Source organism: Oryctolagus cuniculus, chromosome 12 (assembly GCF_964237555.1).
Source record: "Oryctolagus cuniculus chromosome 12, mOryCun1.1, whole genome shotgun sequence".
Classification (NCBI taxonomy): Eukaryota; Metazoa; Chordata; class Mammalia; order Lagomorpha; family Leporidae; genus Oryctolagus; species Oryctolagus cuniculus.
Genome location: NC_091443.1, coordinates 57,740,005 through 57,756,796, shown reverse-complemented (window position 1 = coordinate 57,756,796; position 16,792 = coordinate 57,740,005).

Here is a 16,792-nt window from a genome sequence, read left to right as displayed (position 1 = left end):
TGGAGACAAATTCCAGGCCAGTCCCCTGTAGCCTGAGTCAGAATGCAGTGTGGTTGCTGCCTACTGACAGAGGGCCAGTTTTATTCACTTTATTTAGCTCTCTTGTGGCTTACCCCTTTCAGTGGGACCTGGTTAAACTTTTATACTTATGTACAAAGATGGCTCATCCCTTTATTTACCAACAAATATTATCAAGAAAAACTATTCTTGAAATGTACTCTGAAAATGTTCCATGATCAAGTTTGGGGGGAAAAAATTAATTACTTCCCTTTTGCAGAATCACAGTGCATTGTTGGCTAGTTCTGAGAAGTTCTGCTAGAAAGAATTACATTTAACCTAGCATTTCCCAAACTTAGAACTTTTTTTGTTGTTTTGTTTTTAAGTAAGACAGATAACTATTTCCACAGAACCAGTATGGAAACTAGTATCTTTATACCAGCAAAAACTTGAAAACTGATTTGTATTATACATCCTGATTAAAATTTTATTAGAGGGGCCGGCGCTTGCAGTGCTGGCATTGCATAAGGGTGCCAGTTCCTGTCCCGGCTGCTCCACTTCCAATCCATCTCTCTGCTATGGCCTGGGAAAGCAGTAGAAGATGGCCCAAGTCCTTGGGCATCTGCACCCACGTGGGAGACCCAGAAGAAGCTCCTGGCTCCTGGCTTTGGATTGGTGCAGCTCTGGCCACTGTGGCCATCTGGGGAGTGAACCAGTGGATGGAATACCTCTCTTTCCGTGCCTCTGCCTCTGACTCTGCCTCTCTGTAACTCTTTCAAGTAAACAAAATCTTTTTTAAAAAAATTTTTATTAGAATTTCACGTTTTTGAAACATGGCCTCTGCTTAGTTAATTGAATGTGCCTACCTGACATCTATGTATGGAGGCCCTAATACCTAAAGTGATCATACTAGGTGATTTGCCTGTGGGAGATATTTAGGTCACGACAGTGGACGCTTCATAAATAGAAGTCCTGCCTTACAAGAAGAGTCATTTGGGGCTGGTGTTATGGCATATTGGGTTAAGCAGTGGCCTGAAACACCAGTTTGAGCCCCTGCTGGTCCACTTTTGATCCAGCTCCCTGCTAATGGGTCTGCAAAAGCAGCAGAAGATGCCCCAAGTGCTTGGATCCTTGCCACCCACATGGAGACCTGTATGAAGCTTCTGGCTCCAGGCCTAGGCCATCTGGGAAGAGGACCAATGGACTGAAGATCAATCTCTGTCTCTCCCTCTCTGTAACTCTGCCTTTCAAATAAATATTCCTTAAAAAAAAAATCATTAGGGGAAATGATTGTCATGTATGGATATGGCAAGAAGTGTCCCACCTGCGAACCAGGAAGAGGGCCCTCATCAGGAACCCAGTTGACTGGTATTTTGATCCTTCAGAAATGAAAATTGTTGTTTAAGCCAAAAATAAAAAGAAAGCCTAAATTCATTTTTACCCCTGTAAGTAACCACAGGCGAAGGCAACACAGCTGAAGAGGAAACCAAAGGTGAAGTGATTTGTAGAAAAGGTCATAGTGTAATTTGTTGAGTGTCATGTGGTGTTAATACCAAGATCCTGAAAATGTAAGTGAATAAAAGTTTGGTAAATGTTCCGTGACATTCCTTCATGTGAGCCTCCTAAGAAAAGGTCACTGAGCATTTCTCTCTCTGCATTTTAATTTTAGGCTCCAGAATTTCACACTAAGCTTTTCTTCTTGTTTCTTACCATACAGTGAAAGAAGAGGTCCTATTCATGATTTATCTTATATTTTTCTGAGTTCTTGAAATCTTTGTTTCCCTAAAAAGCTTAGATTCCAGAAAGAAAAAAAAAAAAAGAATTACTTAGTGTAACCAATGAGGATGCACCAGAAATAATAGAAGAAAAAGGGAAATATTTTTTAAAGGTTTCCCTCTGTAAAAATGTTTAATGCAGAGGATTCCCAAAGTTCTTTTGCATCAGACACTGTATTTTCTCTCAAGTTGATCCCCAGAGGGCCTCTTCCCTACATCTTTGGCTTACCATTGTATGCTCATTCAGTACTTACAACTGTCTTGCAGTCTAAGTTCAAGAATCTCAAAGGTAAGCTGCCTCTCTTTGGGAGAAGCCTGGTTTAATAGAAAAAGGTCTTTAGAGAAGCTTAATTTATTGACGTGCGGAAAGTTCTGGATGGGAAGTAGTCATATATATAAAACACTATCATTTCGAATGTTAGTTCATGATTTATTTTGACCAATTTTGTTTGAAGAAGTTTTTTTTTTCTTCTGATTTTGGTTCAGTTCACCAACAACTGAAAGTACTTACTGTGTTACTCTGCATTCATTACCATGTTTATTCTAGTAGCATCTTCCAGTGCTGGTTTCTTCTAATATCAGACTGTCGCAAGAATAGGAATAGGAGTAGATCTGGTTAATTTTCATTTTTCTGGCTAACTACATTTCACTGAAATGAATTGACTTAAATATAATGAAAAATTGGAAGACGTCTTTGCAACTAATTGTGTATTCATAGACTATTGAGAGCCTACTGTTTGCCAGGCAACGATACCAGAAGCAGTCCCACTAGTTTATGGATAAGAACACCAAGACATTGAGTAATTTGCCAAGGACACCACAGTTGAACCAGGAATAGAAACACCATGTGACTCAGGGAAATCCCTTTACCATACTGTTCTTTAAACCTCTTTGCTTGAGGCCAATCAAAACAGAGCAACAGTTAAACTGCACGTAAGTTAAACTCCTCTCAAGGTCAGATTAGGTTGCCAGAACCAGGACAGGAAGGGCAAGGTCTATAAAAAAGAATGTTCTTGTGTTTACAGAGTTTCTGCTCAAGAATGAAAGCCTCACTAGTCATCTGTTAGGGTTTCAAAAAGATGTGAGAAACACAGTGGGCAGGGACTCTAATTAAAGTGGTACTCTGAGCCGCCAAAATGCTAGTTAATTATCCTAAAGCCGTTTTACATTTAAGCAATGGCAGAACAGATTAAATAATAGTTTTTAAAGGGCGTGAGGTCCATGGATTCACTCTTTCAATTTTACTCTCCCTAACATGGACCAGCATTAAGTACCTGGGAGCTGAAAGGAACACCCACGGGAGTTAAAGTTCCCAGGAGTAAAAGCCTCATTGTAAAATAGCTCAAGAAGCTTGTGTAGAATTACAGAAATAAGTTGTGATAAATTTTTTATTCCATTTTCCCATGAACTTGAAGTCTCCTTATGTAGTCTTAGCTCAGGGGGAGAATCACAAATGCCTACTGTGATTGATACTTCAGGAATTAATTCGGTCAGGTAATTCTCTTAACTTGATTCAGCACTATTAATAGTAGACAAGGGAAGTGAAGTCGTGTTCTTGTCTAGAATTAACAGTCACCTTCTCTTGACCTGGCTAGTCTGAAAAGTCAAATTCAGGTCAGATGAACACCAGGGTCTCTGCCCTCAAGCTTGGCTCTCTCAGAACAGATTAAAAGCTTAGCTCTAAGGAGTTGCTAAATTAGTAGTCCTGGCATAAAGCAGGACATGGTCCTAATCAGAGGACATTCTGGGATCCTGAGGAATACATTGGACAATACTTTGGACTGTTTGTCATTGTTAACAGAGAAATGATATTTAATGTCACTTTAACTTGTTAAAGTTACTTGAAGAATATTTTCAGGAGGATTGTGGCACAGCAGCTTAAGCTGCCAATGGGAGGCCCACATCCCATATCAGAGAGCAGCTTACAGTCCTGGCTCCTCCACTTCCAGTGGAACTTCCTGCTAATGCATCCACGAGGCAGCAGATCATGGCCTAAGTACTTGGGTCCCTGCCACCCACATGGAGACCCAGTTTGCAGGGAAGTTCCTGGCTTTGACTTGGCCCACCACTGGCTGTTTGCAAGCAATTGGATGGTGAACTAGCTGATGGAATATCCTCTCTCTCTCTCTCTCTCTCTCTCTCTCTGCCTTTGAAATAAACATTTTTAAAAGAATGTTTTCTTGTGTTTAAGATTATTTGTGTTTATCTTTGCCCATCCATTTATTTTTAACCGAATGTTAAATCTTTTTCAACTTTTCAACTTTTGGTTAAAAGTCATTTTGGTTGGGGTCAGGGCGTAGTGGATAAAGTCAAGGCTTGCAACACCCTCATTCTATATGGGCGACAGTTTGAGTCCCAGCCGCTCCACTTCCGATCCAGCTCTTGCTAGTGCACCTGGGAAAGTAGCAGAAGATGGCCCAAGTGCTTGGGCCCCTGCCACCCACATGGAAGACTTGGAAGAAGAAGCTCCTGGCTCCTGGCTTCAGATCAGCTTAGCTCCAGCCTTTGCAGCCATTTGGGGAGTGAACCAGCGATGGAAGATTCTCTCTCTCTGCCTTTCAAATAAATAAATAAATCTAAAAAATCATTTTAGTTTAAATTTATTGTGTACAACATAGATTTGGCTTTACTTTGTAATCTAAACAATCTTTTAAAAATATTTGCATTTTGCTCCTTTATTTATTTATCAATGTGGTTATTCATAGTCCTGTTTTGTTTTCCATTTAAAAACTCTATGGTATATATTTGCATTGCTCTGTATATATTGCTAGTTAGGACATTTTCATTTTTCGTTCTCGTAGTTATCTTTATAGCCATAACTTTTTAGAATACCTTTAGTGATCCATTTGTTTCAACGGTATCTATTGTTTTGCTATTATAAATGATTAAATTAGCATGCTCCCTGCTTCGCTTCCCTCCTCTTCCTCTTCTCTAACTCAATGTTAGGCAATTATGTTTTTTACTTTGCGGACACAAATAGGCTTGTAATTCTGTTAACATGATTTACCAGCTTTAAATGGTGTTTTTAATTCCCAGATGCTGTAAATGAGGAAATCACTGTATTAAATCTGCTCTCATCTTCTCTTTCTTCCCTCTAGTATTATGTTTTGGTGTTTCTTCCCTCCAACCATCACTTTGTTGATTCTGGTCCTATCTTTGTTCATGTTCAGTCTGAATTTCTAGTTTATTACTTGGCATTGAAGGAGATTGGATTTTCCTGGGTAGCTCCTGGAGGGTAACGGTAAGAGGTTGGTTCTCTTTGAAGGAAGCATAGAGATCTCTGCTGCTACAACCTCCTGAACCTGTCACTCATTTGTTAGTCTGTTTAGTCATTCCACGTCCTGTGCAGCTTAGCATCAGGGCTCTGGTCAATAGCTGCTAATAAGGGGTGTGGCTTTTATGCCTGTTGTCGATCCTCCATTCTGGGGAAGTGTGTGCGGGCTGGCTCTTAAATTCCAGGAGTCCTCTGCATTTGTCTCCATGGCTTTCTCCCCACCCTGCTTGCCCCTCACCTTACTCAGCAAAGTCTCTGCTCTTTTGAGCCTGACCTCCCCGCCTTCCGGCAGCTCTTTTCACCTAATTTGGAATCTACAGATGTGAGCTGTTTTCTGATTTTGCTGAAAATGTTGTTTGCAATTTTGTTTCCTGTTGTCTCTCTAACTTTTGGGATGATTGCCTGGAAGAGAAGGATAAAATATTAACTTTAAAGTGCCATGTTCAAACTAAGTGGCCAAAATTAACTTGTTTAAAAATTATTTTAAAAGTAAAGTTGCAGGTCCTTTACTTTCTGATATAGCGGTTTTCAGATGCATGATGAAAAGAGTGACAAAATGCAGATTCTGTATCTCACTCAGCAGTTAAGGCAAAGGGCTTGGGGTTAGCCCTATAGACATTTATTTTTTAAATGGCAAATTCCCTTTGGTTTTGATACCAGCCATGTGTAGACCACTTTTTTCTACATAAGTGAACTTTTCAGGTACGCGACATACACAAAGAAGTATACCATCACAGGGAATGATTCACTGTTTTTCATAAAATCATGTAATCACCGCCCAAATCAGGACATTGCCAGTTCTTCAAGAATTTCCTGTTGGGCCTCCCACCTAACATCTGTATTCCCTGCAAAGGAAACACTCATCCTGTCCTGGGTCCTGATTAATTTTTAAAGTTTTGTTTTTTTATTTAAAAGGCAGAGCGGCAGAGAGAGAGGGAGAGACAGAGACAGAGAGAGGTCTTCTATCCGCTGGTTCACTCCCCAAACGGCTGCAACGTCTGGGGCTGGGCCAGGCTGAAGCCAGGAACTTCTTCCGAGGTGCAGGGGCCCAAGGATTTGGGTCATCTTCCGCTGCTTTCCCAGGCCGTAAGCAGAGAGTTCATCTTGCTGCCCAAGTCCCACAGGAGTGACTTGGAGAGTCCAGATGGATCCCTGCACACTCAGTGGGTTGTATTACAGGAGAGGAACATTGGAGGAATCCCTCTCATAGCAAGCGGCAAACAAGCCTACTCTTTGCCCCAGAGGGCTACATTAACTCGTCCCTCAAGGTTTCTAGCTGCAGACTCACCCCTCCTGAGTGAAGAGCGGATTGTGTTCTTGGCGTACCCAGTGAGAGCGTGTAAGCCCACTCTAGTGTTGTGAACTCATTTCTCTTTGTAATTCTATCATTTTTTTGTTTGATTCAGTTTGAGAATATGTTATTACATATATACGAATTTAGAATTATAATACCTTCCTGTGGAAATTGGCCCGAGTGCTTGGGATCTCTCTCGGTAACTCTACCTCTCAAATAAATAAATAAAATCTTTAAAATAAAAACCCATGGGGCCAGCGCTGTGGTGCAGTGGGTTGATGCCCTGGCTTGAGGCACCGGTATCCCATATGGGCGCCGGTTCAAGACTCCGCTGCTCCACTTCCGGTCCAGCTCTCTGCTATGGCCTGGGAAAGCAATAGAAAATGACCAGAGTCCTTGGGCCCCTGCACCTACATGGGAGACCTGGAGGAGGCTCCTGGCTCCTGACTTTGGATTGGTGCAGCTCCAGCCGTTGCGACCAATTAGGGAGTGGGCCATTGCATGGAGGACATCTCTCTGTCCTCTTTCTGTGTAACTCTGACTTAAATAAATAAATAAATAAATACCCAAGAAAAATGGAGAAAATGAGGGTATAAAATAGTTTTATATTCAAAAAAGTCAAGAAAAATGAGAGAGTTCCTGAGAGACTTTTATCATTAGGAAATATCCCTCTGTAGTAATGTTTCTTTCCTTAAAGTCTTCCTAGGCTTATATTACATAACTATACCAGTTTTCTTTATGTTAGGTTTTTCATGGCACAGCATTCCTTACCCTCTTGTTCAATCATTCTGTATCCTTATACTTAAGAAATTTTTTCTTGAAAGAAACATAGGAGCTGGCGCTGTGGCTTAGCGGGTAAAACCGCCACTTGCAGTACCAGTGTCACATATGGGCACTGCTTTGAGTCTCAGCTGCTCCACTTCTGATCCAGCTCTCTGTTATGACCTGGGAAAGCAGTAGAAGATGGCCCAAGTCCTTGGGCACCTGCACCCACGTGGGAGACCCAGAAGAAGCTCCTGACTCCTGGCTTTGGATGAGCCCAGCTCAGGCTGTTGTGGACATTTGGGGAGTGAACCCACTACTGCCTCTCTGTAATTCTGCCTTTCAAATAATAAATAAATATAAAAAAAAAAACATACTTAGTCAAATGATGTTTGTCTTTTAATAATAGCACATCATTTTGCTTTTATATAATTGCTGATGTATTTGGTTGGTTTATTTTAAACCATTTTATTTCTCCACGATTTACATCTTCTTTTTTCTCATCTTTCTTGACTTTTTTGAATATAAAAGCTTTTTTTTTTTTTTGACAGAGTTAGAGAGAAAGAGAGAGAGAGAGAGAGAAAGGTCTTCCTTTTTCTGTTGGTTCACCCCCTAATGGCCACTACGGCCAGCGCACTGCACTGATCCGAAGCCAGGAGCCAGGTGCTTCCTTCTGGTCTCCCATGAGGGTGCAGGCACCCAAGCACTTGGGCCATCCTCCACTGCCCTCCCGGGCCACAGCAGAGAGCTGGACTGGAAGAGGCGCAACAGGGACAGAACTGGCACCCCAACCAGGACTAGAACCCGGGGTGCCAGCTTTTATACCTTTGTTTTCTCCATTCTCTTGGGTTTTTATTTTAAATATTTTATGTATTTATTTGAGAGGTAGAGTTACAGAGAGAGGACCCACGCACTCTGGCCAATTTCCAATGCTTTCCTGGCCGTAAGCAGAGAGCTGGATCAGAAGAGGAGCAGACTGGACATGAACTGGCGCTCATATGGGATGCTGGTGCCACAGGTGAGGCTTAGCCAGCCCCCATTCTATTAGTTTGTTAGCAATACTTTTGTTTACCAGTTATTCTAAAGATTTCTGACTGCAATTTACTAAGTATTAATACATATTGTATTCCCTAGATGGTGCTAAGACTTTACAATGCTAACTACAGTAGTTCCTTCCTACCTTTTATTATTCTTGTTTTATTTCTAAATAAATTTTGGTAGAAATTTTTCTATCTTCTAATTAAAACCTGACTGTTGTTTTGTATGTTAGTCATTTAGATCTGCTCATGTATTTACCCTTTCCAGTGCTCTTTATTACTTCCTGCGCACGCGCACCTGTGTGTGTGTGTGTATGTGTGTGTGTGCGCGCACATGCACGCACACGCAATTCCATCTGGGGAAAATTATCTTTCTCTGTGAAGAATTAAATCACTTTAATATTTCCTTTAGTGGAAGTACATTGCTGAAAAATTCCCAATGTTTTTTTTTTTTTTTTTTTTTTTTTTCTGGAGGTGTCTTTATTTCACCTTTAAGTCTGAAGAATGCTCTTAGGGCCTGTGCCGTGGCATAGTGAGTAAAAGCCACCATCTGCAACACCAGGATCCCATTTGGGTGCCGGTTTGAGTGCGGGCTGCTCCACTTCCAATGCAGCTCCCTGCTAATGGCCTGGAAAAGGCAGCGGAGGTGGTCCAAGTGTTTGGGTCCCTGCCACTCACATGAGAGACTCAGGAAGCTCCTGGCCCCTGCCCACAGCCCAGCTCAGCCCAAGCCGTTGTGGCCATCTTGGGAGTGAACCAGCAGATGGAAGATCTCTCTGTGTATCTCTCTCTATATATATAACTCTGACTTTCAAATAAATCAATAAATCTTTTCCAAGAGACAGAATAGTCTCATTATCTATAGAATTCCACATTGTCAGTTATTTTCTTGGAGCAGTTTTAAAATGCCATTTTTTTTATTTTGTGCCTCTGTCTCTTTGGAAAACTTGTCAGTCTTTTCTTGCTCCTTTGACAACAGAATCTCGTTTCTCTCACTGCTTGTGAAAATTTGTGTCTTAGAAGCCAGAGTTGTGGTGCAGTGGGTTAAGCCTCTGCTTGTGATTCTGCTATCCCACATTGGAGTGCCAGTTCAAGTCCTAGTTGCTCCACTTCCAATCCAGTTCCTGCTAATGTGCTTGAGAAGAAAGCATATGACAGCTCAAGTGCTTGGGACCTACCACCATGTGGGAAACCAGTTCCTGGCTCCTGGCTTTGGCCTGGATCAGCCCTGGCTGTTGTAGCCATTTGGGGAGTGAACCAGCTGATAGGAGATCAATGTCTGTCTGTCTCTCTCTCCCTGTTGCTCTTTCAAATAAATCAATAAAAAATTTTACATAAATAAATAAAGAATAAAACTTTTGTCTTTGTCATTGATTGTTATCAGTTTGCCTAGGATGTGCTCAGTTTCAGCCTGGATATTTTCTACTCACGTGTCTTCCTGCACACTGATCCTCTCTTCAGCTCTGTTCTATCTGCTGTTAAACCCTTCTGTTCTATACTATACATTCCCATTTTAGCTGTAGTTTTCATCTCTGTAGTTTCCATTCTATTCTCTCTTTACAAATCCCAATTCTTTCATTAAACTCTCCATGTGTCATCTAATTTCTTAGTTATTTGAGTGTGTCTGATAACTCCAGTTTCTGGATCACCTGCCATTGTTTCTGTGGCCTGCTTTTTCTTTTAGTGGGTTTCTTGTTATGCCTGGCAGTTCTTGAATGCCTGACCTTGAATTTGAAACATTGCATAGGTTCTGCATGATGTTTTCTCCCTCCAGAGAGGGCTTGTCTTCTCATCTGGCAAGCAGCCAGAGACAGACCACGGCAATCCACTGCAGCCACGCTGCCTCTGGGCTGCTTTGCTGACTCTGAGGTCGGTCTAGCTCTGGCTCCCCTGCATTCCTGAAAGGTAGCCCTCTAGAAGTCCAAGTTGAAGGCTAGGTATATTTTTGGAGACCAGGCTTTCTTAGCAAGTTATGAATTTAGTTTTTGCTTCTATGGTATTAGGTGACTACCCAAGACTCTGCTTTGCCTTTTCATACACTTCCTGTTTGACTTGTAAGCCTCTTATCTTGCACAATTTAGTCAGTAAATAACTTAAATAAAAGTGTTGTTAATGTAGCGCTCCCGTTTCTGGCACCTTGGTTCTGTAAGTCCTAGTTGCCTTGACAGCTTCAAACTTCAATTTTTATCTTCCCATCTCCACCACGTTATCTAAAGAAGCTGGCTTCTCAGCTGTTTGCTCTGCACCAAAAATTGTCAAAAGAGGGCAGAGGTTAAGTATTGTGCAGAAGGTTGGGATCACCTCCATAATCACCTCAATAAGCTTCCTTCCTTTTAAATTCTGGCTATCTAAATGGCTTACTGTTTGCTTATTTATTATTTTAAAGATTTATTTTTTAATATTAGCGTGGCAAACTTTTTTTTTAAGATTAATTTGTTTGAAAGTCAGAGTTACACACAGAGAGAAGGAGAGGCAGAAAAAGAGAGGTCTTCCATCTGCTGGTTCATTCCTCATCTGGCCTCAATGGCCAGAGCTGTGCACATACGAAGCGAGGAACCAGGAGCTTCCTCCAGGTCTTCCCACACAGTTGCAGGGGCACAAGCACTTGGGCCATCCTCCACTGCTTTCCCAGGCCACAGCAGAGAGCTGGATCGGAAGTGGAGCAGCCAGGACTCGAACTAGCGCCCATATGGGATGCCGGCACTGCAGGCTGCGGCTTTCACCCACTGCACCACAGCGCCACCCCCTACATAAGTTTCATTTAAAAATTTTGGTTACCTAAGCCTCAAGGTCAGAGGACTCTGTTGGCATTTATCCCTAATTCTTAACGCTGTGTATTGAAGTCAGAATATAATGGGAAGATATGCTCACGCTCATTTAATTATTTATTACAAGAAAAGTCAGAATTCCTCTAGCACCGGAACAGTCACCAGACAGACACTACCCCTTCTCAGTAGGCTGAGGGGTTGTGCTGTGTCTTGTCAGTCCTGCTTATACAATGCAGAAGAGCGTACCACTGCTTCTCACAGAGAGGGCCGGGGTGCACAGCGCCCTGCCAAGTTTCCCAGTAGTTATGGAGAAAAGCCATTTGTATTCTGAAATTGCATATCAGCCAGGCAATCACCACGCAGAAATAGCCCCCATGAAAATAAAACAGTGCTATATTTGAAGCCTTAATCGTGTATATTTATAGACTCCAGTTTAGTTCTCTTTGGAAATTTTCACATTATACAGTAACATTGTGATTACCAACATAGTCAGAGCATGAGGCGGGGGGATGGTCGATCTACTTAAATTTTCTGAGTAATGGAGAGATCATCACAAAGCATTCTTCTATCTACCCTTGGCTGAATGCCTTTCAAAAATTGCTGTAGTCAACCCATATGGAGATCAGATGGCCATCTATGTGGTACTGGGGGTGGGCGGAAGAGGGAAGTATGTTCTCATTGACACACAGAAATCCACCATTAGAGATGCAATCTTATGGCATAGGACCCTTTCCCATATTAAAATAAGTCATTTGGATTGGTTCATCCATTGCTCATATTAGAGTTTTAGGACATAGTATTAATAAGTCTATCAGGATATTCGTGACAGAACTTTTTTTAAATTTGTTTCATATTTTTAAAAGATTTTTATTTATTTATTTGGAAGTCAGAGTTACACAGAGAGAGAAGGAGAGGCAGAGAGAGGGAAGTCTTCTGTTGTCCACCTGTTCACTCCCCAATTGGCCACAATGGCCAGAGCTGCACCGATCTGAATTCAGGAGCCAGGAGCTTCTTCTGGGTCTCCCATGTGGGTGCAGGGGCCCAAGGACTTGGGCCATCTTCTACTGCCTTCCCAGGCCACAGCAGAGAGCTGGATTGGAAGTGAAGCAGCTGGGACTCGAACCAGCACCCATATGGGATGCCGGCCACAGTTCGACCCCATGACAGAAGATCTTAAAAGGTGCAGAATTCTTGACAGCCAAGAGTAACTGAGGTGGAAGAGCAGTTTCAAGATGCTGCTCAGGGCCCGGCCTGGGAGCAGGCAGTCTCTTTTTAATGACCGTACACTCCTGATCTTTGATGAACTGGCATTTTACTGCCCTGCCCAACTCAGCACATGCAGACTGACATCATCTTCCTCACCCTGACCCCCACTTCTGTGAGTTCCCCGCTTTCCTCGCTCCTTGTCACTCACCCTGGTGAAGTGACACTGAAGCTCACTACAGTTAGCTGATGATATCTGATGATGGCACTTCCCTTATTGACAGATTAAAGTGTTCCCCATGATCTATGCCGGTACTATCCAGTAGGACTTTCTGCAGTGAGAGAAGTGTTTTCCAGTCGGTGATGCCCAATGTCCACTTGTGCATTTGAAGTGTGTGGCAAGTGAGACTCAGAAATTTAATTTTAGATCATTTAGCCACATCACTAGTAGCTATGTACCAAATTGGACAGTGCAGCATTTCTGTAGTTTAATCTCTTGGGAAATGCATATGTGCTTTCGGGAACCTATTGAAAGCTTTGTTTTCTCTTGAAAATTCAGTTACAGGGGCCGGCGCTATGGCATAGCAGGTAAAGCCACCGCGTGCAGTGCTGGTGTCCCACCTGACCGCTCCAGTTCCCAGCCAGCTCTCTGCTGTGGCCTGGGAAAGCAGTGGAAGATGGCCCAAGCGTTTGGGCCCATGCACCTGTGTGGGAGACCCGGCAGAAACTCCAGGCTCCTGGCTTCAGATTGGCCCAGCTCCAGCTGTTGCAGCCATTTGGGGAGCAAACCAACAGATGGAAGACCTCTCTCTGTCTGCCTCTGCCTCTTTGTAACATTGCCTTTCAAATAAATAGATAACTTTTAAAAAATTCAGTTACAATATTTTGCTTAGACTTCTAGTGGTTTGTGATTCCATGGAGCCCACCCATAGTAAAGAACCCCCACCTTAGCAGGTAAGGTCTAACCCCATTTCTGAAGCCATGAAACTTCATAGAAGACAGAAAATGTCTCTAGTTTCACACGGATTGTCCTGAGCTAGGGGAAGCAGATTAATTGGAGGAATCAGTGATGATCAGGAAAGGAAACCAGAGGTCAGTCCCAGCGAGGCAATACTAAATGTCAGGTGACAGGGCATGAGTCGAAAAGAGCAAGAAAAATTGGAAATGCAGTGCCAGAGGAGTGGAGGCCAAGAGTAAAACGAGGCAGCTTGCTAGGCAGGGTCGCATGAGTCAACCTACAGGGCAATCAGACAGCGTGACTCTCATCCCTCCTGCCCTGTGCTGCCATCACTCTGCCAGGCTGTCACTATTCCTCCAATACAGCGTGTTCCCATGTGGCTGTTCGCACGGCTTCTTTTACTAAAAAGCTCTGTTCCTGGCCTGGCAAGGTCTTCATCCTACTGGGTCAATTTCATCTCCTGCTTGCTTCACTCACCACTCACCTCCTTAGCTGTGTTGTTCCAGTTTCCCAACCACCAAGTGTGGATTCACAGTTTTGTAGTCTGACGGACCTAAGTTGAAAGTAGCTAGGGATCGGTGCTGTGACACAGCGGGTAAAGCCGCCGCCTGCAGTGCCCACATCCCATATGGGCGACGGTTCAAGACCCGGCTGCTCCACTTCCTATCCAGCTCTCTGCTATGGCCTGGGAAAGCAGTAGAAGATGGCCCAAGCCCTTGGGCCTCTGCACCCACATGGGAGACCAGGAAAAAGCTCTTGGCTCCTGGCTTCAGATCGGCACAGCTCTGGCTGTTGTAGCCATCTGAGGAGTGAACCAGTGGATGGAAGACCTCTCTCTCTCTCTGCCTCTCCTTCTTTCTCTGTGTAACTCTGGCTTTTAAGTAAATAAATAAATCTTCTTAAAAAAAAAAAGAAGAAGAAAGAAAGTAGCTAAGGCAGGCAGATCTGCGTGCAGCGTGGCCACGGGCATCAAGTGGGTGAGACATCCCCTCCTGGCTGGCCCAGTGGTTCCTCAAAGTCCCAGCCAAGCCCATGGTGGCCCTGAAAATACCCATCAAGATGGGTCTTGTGGCTGGGAAGATCTACAGGTGGTGTGTGGGGGTGTGTGTGTGTGTATGTGCAGCCTCAGCAAGAAGCAGCCTTTCTGTGACGGCTCCCACTTCTTCCAAAAGCACTTGGCACCAGGCTCTGCTTTGCCGGGGGAGACTCAAGAAAGGATCATGCAGGGTCCTGCTGAGACAACAGCGACACAGAATCCATTTTTATGCAATACTGAAATACAGCCAGTAGGTGAGCGAGTTCCCTCTGGCCTCTTCGGTGAATGAAAGCCCTTACTTGGCCTTTGGGAATTTGAGTGAGTGGTGGTGCCTGAACACATCCTCACCTGTCACTGCTGGGCAAGCTACATCTCTCCTTTGGCACCACTGGCAGCAACAGCATGGATGGACAGAAATTCTTTAGCATTCATGCACCAACCTCATGGTGCACTTGAGACTTGGTTACTTTTATTAGTAAAATGCCTTAAGTTCACATCAGTTCTAAAGGAAAAAGAAAAAAACCAACTCCTTGATATTTTTCTTCTTTTCAGAAACGACCACAGACTTGGCTTCAGACGAGGACGAATGGCTGCGTGCTGCTGACTCACTGCTCAGCTGTGACTGCCTCCGGCCAAGAGAGGGGCGCGGGAGGCGTCTGCGCAGTAGCTGCCTCCTGTTAAGGTGGCGCCGGCTGCCTTGTGGCCGCTCGAAGGCCTTCCTGCCTCTGGCTCACAGCCCAGGCCCATCCGCAGATGCCCTTCGGCTTTTCCTCACCAGGGTCCACTGTTATCTCCAGTGTCCCAGGTTCTGACCTTCCCACGGCCCTCCCGAGATCCATCCCAATCCCCTGCTCTCCTGTTCTCCCCCAGTGAAGCCCAGGCGTCCCCATTCCTGCCCGGGGCAGGGAGCCACGTCTCTCCTCTCTTTCCCTTGCCACTTTCACCTGCAGCCCAAATGAGATGCTTTCCTCCACCGTGGTCTGCTGTTACAGAGCACGTGTCCTGTGGCAGTTGAGATGGAGAAGCCATCACGCCCGGAATCCGAATCCCAGCAGCCTTGACTGGACCAGAACTCTACGGATCGGCAGCCAGCTCTGCATTGCTGTGATGAAATCCTGCCTGGAACTTTGAACAAAGAAGAATGTTGCCAGTACAGACTAACCCAAATGTCTAGAATTTCGACCGCTGAGATCAAAGTGTGCAATATTGACAGAGATGTTCACATGAGGAGAGGAGCCGTTAAAAAGCTTGTCAGCTAAGGTCACTTGCTTGGTGTGGTGGCCAAGCTCTGCCAGGATGCCACCATCTGTACTTCTCTCCAAGCCTGGGAAGCTGGTATGGGCCCACTTAACAACTCAGCAGGGGCAGTTTATCAATCATAATCCATTTGTTGGGAGCATCTGAAGTGTGCCGGCTTTCCTGTAGCTTTATGCACTGCCTAGGGTAAGCACCGGTCATTACATAGGAAGCTCCAGACTCACTGCCCTGAGTGTGGTGATGGACAGAACAAAACATCAAAGTTGGGGACTTCAGACGTGGCTTCTCCCTGGCATTTAAAACTCTTCACGCCTTCATTCCTGTATCTGCAGAGCGAATACCACCATGTCTCTAGACTACCGAAGTACAGTGAAATACGGGTTGTCATTCTCAGAAAGTCTCTTTGTCATAGGCACTAAATGTTGTCAGAGTTAACTCTTTTGGGCCTAATACTGCATATATCAGAATCCTCCTAATCTGCTATGATCTGAATGTTGATGCTGTCCAAATTCATGCATTGAAACAATCCCCAAGGCAGTATTATTAAAAGGTGTACTTGTAGGGGCCGGCGTTGTTCAGTAAAGAGTAAAACCACCTCTTGTGACACCCGTATTCCATACAGGCACCGGGTTGAGTCCTCGCTGCTCTGCTTCTGATCCAGCTCCCTGCTAATGTGCCTAGGAAATCAGCAGAAGATGGCCCGAGTGCTTGGGCCCCTGCACCCACATAGGAGACTCAGAACAAGCTCCTGGCTTTGGTCTGGTCCAGCTCTGGCCATTGCAGCCATTTGAGGAATGAACCAGTGGTTGGAAGATTTCTCTCAGTCTCTCCCTACTGTTCTTCAATTAAATAAATAAATCTTTAAAAAGAAAAAAAAAGAGATGGACCTTTGGGGATAATTAAGTCATAAAGATTCTGCCCTCATTTAACAGAAATAATGCCCTTACATAAGAGGTCAAAGGGTATTCCCTACCCCCTTGGGCCCCTTCTGTTGTGTGAGGGATCAAAAAAGAGTCACCATCTGTAAAGCAAAGAGCAAGCTTTCATCAGTCATTGCATATGCTGGCACCTTGACCTTGGATGTCCCAGCTTTCAGAACTGTGAGAAATAGATTTCTATTATTTATCAGTTAGCCAGTCCCAGTTCATAACATTCTCAGTGGACTGAGACACGCCACATTGTTGCAGATTCTAGTGATAGAGTGGACAAAAAACAGAAAACACGCATCCCCTTCTCCTCCTATGTCGCTTTATAGAATCATGCCTCCACAAGAGCCACGTATTGTATTGTTCCAATACACTCTCCCGCACAGCAGCATTCTCCACTCTGTGTAATATTTAAGCTCTTTTAAAGCATACAAAGTTCTTGTAAATCTTGTCATGGACTAATTATATTTGTGGCCCAAATTTTCTATGCTAATTGGTTAGAGTT